The 11895-nt window shown below is 47.0% G+C and overlaps 1 long non-coding RNA gene across 1 annotated transcript; it reads right to left on the reverse strand.

Moving 5' to 3' along the window:
* Positions 1 to 5400: 5400 nt before the first annotated feature.
* LOC115612747 lies at positions 5401 to 10004 on the reverse strand. The gene is made up of 2 exons (XR_003993140.1): positions 9871 to 10004; positions 5401 to 7239 (listed from the first exon to the last, which is right to left on the reverse strand). It is a non-coding gene; the product is annotated as an uncharacterized LOC115612747 (long non-coding RNA).
* Positions 10005 to 11895: the final 1891 nt, after the last annotated feature.

Raw genomic sequence — 11895 nt, forward strand, 5'->3', positions numbered from 1 at the left:
TTTTGTTGCATATGGATTCTGACTTCCTTGGATTTCACCACCCAGTGCCATCGTTTTTCTGTTGCTTGCAAATTTATGCTTTGCTTGGTCTTCTGATCTAATTCTGCAGAACTGGCAGGGGTGCAGTCATAGTCACAGTTTGACCGAGGTGGTTTCTGAGCTACAGGGCCATACTTTGCATTTCCAGCTTCTTTATCTCAAGCAGGAGGGCCGAACTGTACTGTCTGTAACGCAAAACCCATCACTTTCATTAACCCTGGGTTTTGTGCAGTCCTGATGAGAAGCCCCCAGACTGTGGTGCAGTCTTTGCAGTATGTCACCACTGCTTAAACCCGCTCCAGGGCATTCCTGGTTCTCTGGCAAAAACAAAACATAAGTTCCTTTTTAGAGAAGCAGCAAGGCTCCATGCTTAGCCTGTTCCTGCCTTCAGCTGCAGTGCATTTCCTTCAATATGCTGTTACTCAACAGCCTGGTTTGCTTCCTCATTTTTAATCACTTGCATCTCACAGGTACCAGGGTGCTCCTGTGGTACTGTGCCTTCCCTGTCTGACAGGCAGCATCCTGCTTTCCTACAGGCTTGGCAGGCAGATCAGGGGCAGGGAGGGAGGATGCCACTTGGCTTTGACAAAGCAAGTTTGTAGGAAGAGTTACTGGCTTTTATTAAACCAGCCAGTGCAGCTGTGGGAGCATGGGGAAGCAGATGAGCTCTGGGTTAAGCAAGCCCTCCTTCTCGGCACTTACTTACTTAGACCCATAAAGCTTTTGTCTGCTGCCATGGATCCTCCCTTCCCGGGTTGCAAGCCTAATAGCAGGGTCACATAACTTTTTATGGCCTAAGCATGAGAAAGAGGAGCCTCACAATGACACTTCTTCAGGACATTACATGATTATCAGGTAAGATCAGTGAGAAAAGCCTCCTGCCTGTATTATGAAGGCTTCATAAGCAAGGCAAGGGGCATGCGGGGATGGCCATGCTGCAGTGTCAGGCTGCTGTGCTTCCCAGGGGGTCTGTCTGTCCTTGCAGGGACTGTGGCAATGCCAGGCCCCACTCTGAGCACTGGTCTCAGCTTGTATATTGGTGGCCAGAAGTGGCCATCTCCCCCTGTCCCAGCTGGAGAGGAGAGCTGTGCCCTAACCAAGGGCAAGCAGCATCAGAAACACTCCAAGTGTGTGTGAGGGTGCCTCTTGCTTTGCACCTGGGGTGAGGTAATTCACTTGATGTAGCTGGCACACGCACTCCCAGAAGCCAGCCTAGGAGACACCAGGCTGGTGCCCGCAGTATCGGGGGGGTACAGAACAAAAGAAATCGGGGGAACTGGGGGCTGCGGCTCTGCTCCCACAGGGCAGTGTGGTGAGAGGTTGATGCTGTGTGGGAAGGGAACTGGAAACTTCTCAGCTTCCCCATCCTCACCTCTGCAGATCCAAGCCCAAAACACAGGACATGGCGCCTCCCCTCCCCACCCTGCCAAGTGTTATCTTCGTTCATTTTCAGTTATTCTAATATTTTATCCATTTATGCTCATTTATTGTCATTTCAAGCTCCCAGCTCCCTCACTATGTAACACCATGGTTTTTCCAACTTTTGATTCCTCCCAGAGCTGATCTGCTCTGAGGAGGTCAGGGCAGCTTCCTCAGAAGACCAGAATGCTGCAGAGGAAGAAGGCAATAGGAGTTAAGAAAGGGGTAGCAGATGCTCGAGCTGGAGCAGGCTCTATGTGTTTTCTGTTGCCACTGCCTCTAGTTTGGGCAGCAAAACAGCTTTGGCCATAAGCAGAACAGTGAAAACACAAAGTCTCTCCCCAGTGCCAGGGTTGTTGTTTCTCCCTGTGCAGCATGTGTGTGGTTTCTTATTATATTTTTGGCATGTTTGGTTGTAAAAGCCATTGGAAACAGAATATTTTTCTTCTGAAAGTCACATAGGGCTTTGCTGTATTGAGTCACCATCAAACAAGAGAACTTCTCCTTTCCTTGGTTTGGTCACTCATTTGCTGAGTGCCAGTTTTCCAGAAAGGAAACCTCAGCTTCCACTCTGAAACTAAAATGCCTCCAAAAAACACACTATTTCTAGCGGCCAACAAAATGTCATGAGGCTTGCAGCTCCCCTTGCTTCAGAGCAGCTGAAGTGCATGTACAACAGAGGGGACCTGTTGGCTTTTATGCTTTCAGGTTTGCCCTGGCCTTCAGAGCCCTTTTGAACCTGCTGTTCTCAGAGTAAGAAAGGGAGAGGAAGTCTCAGAGAAGTTGTCCCACCATAATTGGTATTTGTTCTTATAAAAAAGGAAGGGGTTAACTTTTCTCCCCTTCCCCCAAGCCATCTAGAAAGAACTAGGGCTGGGGGAGTCATCTAGAGAGCAGAAGGACGAAGTCTACTGAAGGCAAAACTGGAAATGCATGAGAAAACAATGAAGAGCATAAATGAATATTTGGCTAGCTATGGTGCAGAAGAGTTTAGGTCTGTTGAAAGCTTGAGGGCTGTGATGACAGAAAGGATTGGAGTTGACACAGTTGCCTGATACATTAAGGATTCACTGGGACAAAACAAACCCTGAAATGATAGACTTTGTTCTCCTTTGAAGCTGACCTCAGTGATAAAGATCAGGGTGATGTCTGTGAGTCACGAGTAGGTGCCTGACAGAGACCACGGGAGTGTGAGTCATACTGAGTAGGACCATATTTGTCCAGAAGTGCACAATAAGACCTACTGATAGGACCTATTCAAAAAGCAGAACGCAATTTGCTTAGGCAATGATATACATTCATTGGTCCCAGCTTTGTACAAACTCCCAACTTCTTCAAAGTATTTAGCTAGAAATAGTTGCAACAAAAAGCCCAAAAGCTTAACATTAAAGCTTACCAATATTCTCAAATATTGCAGAATTATCTGGTGGTACTGTCCTAAAACAAGTCAGTAGGGTCTTGGGATTTTCTTAGTTCCCAAGTTTTCAATATTAAATGCTTTCAGAGAGTTTGACTTGTCAAACTGGGCTGGGCATTCCTACGCTGTCATTCCCTGCCCCCCCCTCGCTCCCCCAGCCCCAAGATAGCTCAAGCTGGACATCTGATATGCTGCAAGCCGGTTATTAAAAATGTTTACCAATCATTAGGTCTTCAAGAGGGAATTATTTTAACTAAATAGCAGAAATGCAAGAAAAGCAATAGGCAATCTTGCTGCAAGTGCTGACTAGGAATAACCATTCAAAAACAAGGAGTCTTCTGCAAACAGCAATGCTTCAATAAGTGATGGACTGCATGGCCTAATTTAAAACCAGATTGAGTAAACATGCATTTTTCACTGGCTAATGGGATAAAGGGAAGTTAACCAGGAGCTTCATTAGTTTGTACTAATAATAAGATAAATACAATAAAATAAGATTCCTTCATGTCCAAATGAAAGATTATGTATCATGGAAAATCCTGCCCTTATCCATGATCTTGTGATTCGAGTTGCCAGAATCCTTGTTAACTGAGCAGGATTATAAATTAGCAGCTGGCTAGATAATGCTGTGGAAGAGAACAGCACTGGTTTTGGCTGCAAAGAAGGAGTCAGGGCCCAGTTCTCTGCCTTCTCAGTGTGGACGAGCTGTACCAGCACCACTTCTCTTGGTGATACAGATTTGCTGTTAGGAGGAGTACTCCAATAGGCAGTTCCGAAACCAGGGTGGAAGGGAAACCTGACAGCTCAGGATCAGAGTCAAGCATTCAGTAACGATGGGATGGGTTGGTCAGTACCTCGCTGGGTACCTGGATCCGGTCCCCTTGGTGTGCCGCCGTGTTGCTCAGCAAATGCCTCACTTGGGGTATTTGACAAACTGACACTCTGCACACTGAGTGTCGAACTCAGCTTGTCAAATACACGCAGTGCTGCACTGCAGCTTTCGGTGGGTGTCGCAGAGGTCTTCTCTGGGTGCTATCCTGGGCAAATGGAGAGGGAAAAGAAGGGCTGAAACTGCTGTTAACATCAGAGGATTTTTCCAGTTAGCAAAAAAACATCGTTATCCCTCCTGTATTTCCCCCTCCAACATTTCCCTTTGCGTGAGAGAGAACTACACAAGTAGACACTGCCTTCTGCTGAGGAAAACATCCACTATGTTAATTCAAAGGCTGAAGCTCTGTGGAGCTGGAAACAATGCCGAGACCTCCAGACTAACCTTCTGCCTTAGCTATATGGCTATACTGGTAGCTTGAAATATTGACAAAATGCCCATGCAAACACTCAGCCATGCCATTTGGGTACAACATTATGAAGACAAATGTCTCTCTAGACACACAAAGTCTAGACAAAGACCCAGAGAACATATTGCAGGGGAGCAATTTTGCATTGGACAGAGATAAGGGCATGATAATTAAACAGACTTTTCACAGCTTTTATTTTTAAGCTCCTAAATTTAAACAAGTTGTTCAGGCTTCTCACTTTTCATTTCTTCTCTTTGGGTCCCTATGGCAATTTTGCATTTAAGCAGTCACGTATGCCTGAGTGTCCCTGTATTGTAAGGTACTTCGGCTAAATGCCTAATTCTAGATATGTGAATATTTCGGTTGTAACACAGATCCCAATGAACATAGGAAGAAGCCTCTGTATCTAACACAGGTCGATGGCTCCCTGCATGCCAAAGACAAAATTTCTATTGGCACGAATAAGATCAGGGTTTTACCTCTTACTGTAGCACTGATAGTTAAAAATCCATATTTTCACCTACACATAAGACCTGAAAAGGCACCTCTTCAAGCCTGTCTGAAATAGAGGTACAACTCTGCTCCAGGCATACATGTAGGGGTTCACCATTGACTCTGTTGGAGGCCAGGTCAGCCACCAGCACTGGCTCAAAGTCCAGTGCCATGTGTGCTCACTTTTGCAAGGAAAAGAAGCCAATAGCAGCCTCCTGTCCCCGCAAATTTCAGTCCCCATCTCTGCCTGCCAGCAGGAAGCTCCTCTGTCAGGCAGAATCCCTGTGTGGATTGCAATACTAAATCAAAACCAAACTTCACGTAGGGAAACAATTAACTTCTTCAGGAATGAAGTGAAACTTTTTCTTCCGTTGTCAAACAAGCCCCCTTCTGCTTCATTTTCAGCAGACAGAAAAAGCCTCTTCTGCAATAAGTGGAACTTCTCATTCCCATACACTGGCATAATCCAGCCTTAAAGGATGAACATACACACACACTATTGTTTTGCACAAGGACCAAAAGATGTCATTGGTTGACCTATTCTTTTAATGACAGTGTGCATTAATGCAGAAATGCACTTGAATAAAATTAAATAACAAAAGATACACAAGAGAAGATTTTGCTAAGTATTGCTGTGCTCTGTTTCCTTCTTGGATGTTGGCTATGGAGAATTTCAGTTTAAAAGCAGATTTGAAATTCTGATACCATAAAATTCTCACAGAAAAGTTAATCATGGCTCCTAAACCACACCCATTCTGCATAACACTATTTTAATGTCATTCTTACTCTCTGCAGCCAGTCCCAGCCACAGCTGAGCTTTAAGCATGGTGCTTTCAGCTGCCTTCCCAGTCCCCTCATTTTAATTTCACATGACCAGCAGCATCAGTTTGCGAGAAAGCAGCTGTGCTATTTTCAGTTTCAAAGTGAAGACCTAAAATCGATATGTTAACTATATTTTGAGGGTAGTCCATTAAAGACACAAAAGTAGAATTCAGCCAAATTGTATTAACATCGTACAGTGGGCAATTTATTAACCCTTTTCTATCTCTAACTTCTGGAACTCTATTTTACACATATGGTCATAGGATCCAATTTAATATTGCATGAAAGATACCTGGAAAGGCAAGTTCTTTTCATGTGGAAGCACAAATTAAAAAATGGTAATGTCAAATACGTGTTATTTATACGTGCTCCAAAATGAGCAGAGAGTGAAATAAGATTTAACAGCAAGGGAACAACTACAACTTTAAAGATAAAATCAGTTTCTAGCCCAGGTTACTACAAAGGCTTTGCAATTGTTAGTTCCCCCTGCCCTTTACCTTAGGCCTTTGGTGAGATGTAGATAGTGAACAGTTCTTTGTTCTGGCCTCTAATTCAGAGTGAATTTCAACCATGGTAGACAAAAGTATGTTGCAATTGATAAAAGAAGCATGCGTATTTCATGAGCATTTGAAAACACTGTCAACAAGCTGATTTAAGATCAGTCTAGTAAAAGACATACTGATTTAAGCACAATTATTAGACCCAACTTCTGTTATCCCTCTCAAGCTCTTGCACCACTAGTGATACTCTGCAGTACGAAGCAGCATGGAAGGGGTGCTAAACTGTTTTCAGGGACCTGGGCCTTCCCAGCATTTTGTCACCCTTGTGCAAATGTTTTAATGTAGCCAAGACTATGGGTTAACATTTCTTAATCCAAAATACTCTAATCTGTAGGGTTTAGCAACAGACCAGCCATAAAGACATCCTTGTCTCAAGTCAGTCTGTCAGTGCGGTTGGCCAAATTACTCTCCTTCCAGATTGAGCTCTGCTGTACCATGAAAAGTAAAAGCTTTTTTTAACAAGTTCTGACTGGTTTGCATAGTTGTTGCTGATGTTAATAAAGCAGGGATGTGCTTTCTCTACCTGGAAAAGCTTTTCAGAGAGAGTTAAACACTGCACATTAATGAGAACACAGGGGTAAAAGAAAAATGAACCTGTCATCCTGAAAAGGACTCTCGGCCATATCGAACTGTGTTGGGGAGGCCACATGAAGAAAGACCGAGTGGGCTCTTCAGCAGGGATCAGTGACCAGATTCACCTCAACTTCATTGCTGAATTCTAACAGTGGAAGATCTGTTCTTGAAGGGGGGAAGGAGGGGGTAGGGAAAAAGAAGAGAGCATTGCTTCTGCAATTGCAGCTTAAAATAATCCCCCATTGTGGCTTTCTGAGGGGGAAAACAGCCACTTGAAATGTTGCTGTGAGCGACAGATAAGAGAACGGTACACAGTGGAGATAATTCTATCAGCAGATGCGAATGGAGCTTGCTACCCCACCCTGTAATGATAGTATCTGATCTGAATAGTTTTGTCATTGTCAGAGCTTCTGGTTTCAAGCTGAAGCGGGTATTTCCAAGTAAAAACTCAGTGTTATAAAACAGACTGAGCAATCAACTCATACTCTGAGGGGAAAACAGAAAGAGTTCTTCTATTTGCATTCGTCAGTCAATCCCTTATCGAAGTCACAAAAAGCCCCCTTCCAAGCTGCATGTCATCTCTCAGGTATTTTTACCAGGCTGTCAGACTGCTCTGCAACTTGTGAAGAAAATAGATTAAAATTATTGGACAGACTTGACTCTAAACCTAATAACAGCATGCGTACAAGTGTGGCTGTTAAACATCCTGAGTATCAGTGCCTCAAGATGCAGGCTGCAGCTGTTTCAAGACACGCAACTATCATGCAGGATTTGAATTGGAATCAAGGTCATCTTTTCCACTTAGCGAAACCCAAATTGCAGCCTGGATTGAAAACAAGAATCCCCACAGATCTGTGGGCAACAGGGTCTGCTAACCCCTGGCCATCAGTAACCTTGGGGCGTGCTTCTCCTAGGAGCTGGAAGCCTTTGTTATAACAAAGTCAAACTCAAAGGAGGCTTTGCCTATGGCAGGCTTCCACTGGATGCCGTCCTGTTCCATATAGAATCTTCCTGTGGTCCCAGCCCTGCAGCTGACACTGCTGGGAGTTTTGCTTGACAAACTCTGGAATATTTGGCTCAGTAAGGTTGATCTCATCTATCAAGCAGTCTCCAGCAAAGCCTGGAGCTGCAGTCCAAAGGGCTTGTTCCATCTCAGGCAAGCCAGGCCATATACCCAAACACAGTTCTCTGTAGCACATCTGCTGACTTGGACGAGACAGTTAACAGTATGAAAACAGAGCAAGAGGACAAATGGTGCAGCCAGTTAATGAATAACTCCTGCTCCTCACTGGCAGGTGCCAAAGCTGCTCCGTGGTTGCCTGCTGTGCTGCAGGGAGTAACCTCAGGCTAAGAATGCTATAGCTGCCAATGATGCCATGCTCTGCTTTCCAAGAGGGCTTATGTTCGAAGAGGGAGCCTTATCAGTGGCATACAAATTACTTCTTCCTTGTTACCTGTGCAACAGCAGCACAGGGCAATAGCTTTTGTGGCACCTTTGTCCCTGCCCAGGAGGTGTCAGGCAGGAGGTAATGCCCTCACCCTCCTGCTCTAGAGTGACTGGGAGGTCTGGGCCACCTCAGCCTGGGCTTCTAGCTGTCTTTGGGCTGCATTAACTGAGTGCTGTGGAAAGCAGCTTCCATGTCCTAAGCAAAGCTCCTGGAAACTGATATGGCAGGTACTGCAGTTGTCCCAGCTTTGGAGAGGATCTAAGTGAGAGAGACCCTGAAGTAATCCAGTGATGACTGTCTCCAAGCAACTGCAGGAAGAATAAAACCTGCCACGTGTTCCCACAGCCACCATCCATGCCATCCTGTCACGCCAACAACCCTGAAGCCCTCTGTACACTGATTTTCTCCTTGCTTTTGTCATATAGCTAAAAGCTGGCTCTCCTTGTCCAGCCCAACCTGGATGTCCCCTCTGCCTAGCCCAGCTTCATTATAAACTGCTACTCCACCTTGTCCTGCGAGTCCCAACTTCCTCTTCAATCTGCTCCAAAAAGTGAGAAATGTAACTCAGTGCTCCTCCTCAGAAAGAAATATGTTCTGCTTCTATCAAGAAATCACGCAGTTTCATACCTCATACCTTGACATCCCTCCGCTTCCTGCTGCTGGCACCTCCGTGTCACTTGCACCCCTCACCTTCATGTCCCCATGCTCGCAGGAGCAGCCAAACGCTGCCCTCCCCTCCATCCCACACCAAGGGGAAGCACCATGCATGTGTCCTTAATTCATGCAGTCTCCAGATGCACACTGCTGGCACCAAAGGAGCTGCTCCCCTCCTGACACAGGGCTCAGACCCCAAATCCAGGGGGGATTTTCCTGCAGCACCAGGAGCTGCAATGGCTGTGCACAAGGACATGAATTAGAGATGCTGCAACCGACACCTCATGGCTCAGGCAAAAGCACATAGGAAAGGCCCAATAAACCCCCCATAACCTGGAGGCCACCAACCACAAACCCCCGCATAGACCCTGCACTCACCTGAGTGCAGCACACTGGACTCTAACCCGATGGCTGCTCATGCCCCTGACATCCAAGGGGAGGGAACAGGCGTGAGTGATAAACCTTCATCCACTGTCCTGAAGCCATCAGGACAGCAAGAAAAGGAGTTGAAAAGCGTGATTGCACCCCGCTGGGACACTGTGTCTCCCTGGTAAAACCCTCCTCCATCCCGCAACTTCCCCTGCTCTTTGTGCACTGTCTCATCTATGACTAATTTAGATCAAAATCTCCCTACTGCCAGCAACTCATCTGCAGCATGTGCGTGCGTGTGAGCAGGGGGAGCACACACATGTGTGTCCCGGTACCAAGTAAGGCTTCATACACATCGCTATTAATTGTAATTCATCCTCATCAATGAATCACGGTCCGGAGGGCAGCACTCCCTGGCTGGGACTGTCAGCGTTCACACCCCTTATCGCACCCTTACCAGAGTACACCCAGACCAACACTACTGCTTTTCCCCTGAAGGGACATGCCAAAAAGATCTTCTGGTGCAGGCAGACACACTCGAATGCCAAGGAGAGGCCGTCCAAACCTGAGCTGGCTTCAGTCCCCCTGAAGCTCAAGGTATAACGTGGGGTGGGAGGACAGCTTTCTGCATTGCCAAGACTGTGGACACCCCCCAGTTTCAGTGTCCCAACCTCCATAGTTCTTTGGGACCTTGTGGAGGAGAAACAGGAGGTGACCCCCAAAGGACAGATCCTCCCCCATCCCCAGCCACCCCTTCCACCATGGGAGCTGGCACCTACCGTGCTGAGCCAGCCTGGCCCAAGGCGGGCATGACCGGCAGCATGGGGCCGGTGCAGCGCAGGGCTGGCACTGGGGCTGTGCAGGAGAAGCATGGTGGGGGCACAGCCCAGGCGCATGTCTTGCTTTTGAAGGGGCCGCTCCTCCTTCGAGAGGAAGCTACGAATGGGGAAGATAAGGCTGAGGTTAGATAACAGGAAATGTCTGGATGTGAGTGACAACACGTCCAGGTTGTGAAAGCAGCAGCTCTCCCCATCCTGCTGCCGGGGTGCAAAGCCCATGAGCGGGGCAAGAGACGGCTGGGGGATGGCAAGCACTTCGCACCTTCACCCTGTGCAACAGTGTCAGCTCAGTGGGCCTGGGCTGCATGGAGCTGCCCAGATGAAGGCAGCCCGGGGCAGGTCGCCAGGGAAGCTGTGCAAGCAGCACACCAGCTGCCCCATGTCTGACCACCTCGCAACCACACAGCCCAGGGTGGAGGCTGACAGAAAGGCTTTGAATTGGGAGACAGGCTCATGCCCATGCTTTGCCCAGAGGGATCTCTTACCCCTCCAGCAGTATAAAGAGCAGGGAAGCAGGGCTCTGCTCACAAGGGAGAGCTGACTCTCCAGCCATTGCAGGTGATTTTGCTCCAAGGCTCCCCACAGGGCTCACCTCCCTTTTGAACACAGGGCTGTGGGCTGCTGCAGTGCCTCTGTTCCCTGGCACTCTACTGAGCAGACAGGCTTTGCTTTCCTAGTTGCAGTGCCCGATGGAAGAGCCCCACTGGTCCTTGGCTCCTGCCACTGCTGGTCCCTCCGCAGACCCACCAGCATCAGCCGAGGACCCTGTCTCAGGAGCTGCTCAACATTCACAGAGCCCACACAGAAAAGTAAACACCAGCGTTTCATTTAGAGTTATAACCAAAGCAAGTTCCACTTTTTCTCACCTCCTGTCCTCTCCTGGACTGCCTGCAATACAAGGTGCTCTAAGGTACGCACCCCAACATCTCTCAACGCTGTTTTCATTTGAGGTGGCTGGGAGCGAGACTAGTCAACACAGCTCTGGAAACAGAGGCCAAAAGCCAAACTGATTCAAGCAAACCCATTAATTTTAGAGAGACATTCCTAGTCTCTCTAGGTCAGTAAGATGTATAGCATATTTTGTAAGGCCAGGCCTCATTAAAAATATGTCAGTGTCTGCATTATCCCAAGCACGTTTGCCGTCAGCTATCCATGTCAGTGTGATGGAGACTTTGGGATCCTTCTCATAGGATCGGTTTTCTCAGTCCCAGCACTCAGCCGCTGCCCTTCCTTTCCAGTTTTTGCCTCTCAGGTTTTCCTTTCCTAGCCTCCCCACTGCTGTCTGGCTCTGTAGCCAAACCACATGGAGATCCTCTGGTGCTTGCTGCCGGGGCCTGCATTAATCCAGCAGCTTTCAGTTATGTTATCAGCATGCCTGGGCTGCAGCCACATATTTTATTATGTTCCTGCAGCTCTGTCCAAACCCCTGATCTGGAAAACACTTACTTATGCCTGCAAGTAACTATGCACACTGAGCTCCCTGAGAGTGCTCACAAGCTACTCCTAAGCCTGCATGCAGACACTGGTGAGGCCAATCCTTCTGCTAAAAGTAAAACCTGGCCCCTGTGCCTGAGGGATAGTTAGATAATGAGGAATACAGTTACTGTCCAGTTCCTCTTTCATCTGCCCTGTGTTTTAAAATACACAGTAAAAGAGGAATGGAAAGGTCTGAGTAGCTTTGTTTTGTTTTTAGTTTGGTTTTAACCACGGGAAAGCAGTAGGTTTGTTCATGTAGATTGTGTAGGTTTTTCCTAGGTTTTCTTTTTCATTCTCTCTTTCTTCTACTTGTACCCGAACAGCTTTGAAATGGGTGAACTCCCAAGACAAAGTCTATGGAAAGAAAAAAGGGCAGATGCTTTATTTCCATTATTTGTGGAGATGCAGCGCAAAGAAAGTGCTGAAAACCAAAATATTTTCACTCTCATTGGAACATAAATCAGTGCTGAAATTAAAAAAAAAAAAACA

The sequence above is a fragment of the Strigops habroptila genome, chromosome 9 (assembly GCF_004027225.2).
Source record: "Strigops habroptila isolate Jane chromosome 9, bStrHab1.2.pri, whole genome shotgun sequence".
Classification (NCBI taxonomy): Eukaryota; Metazoa; Chordata; class Aves; order Psittaciformes; family Psittacidae; genus Strigops; species Strigops habroptila.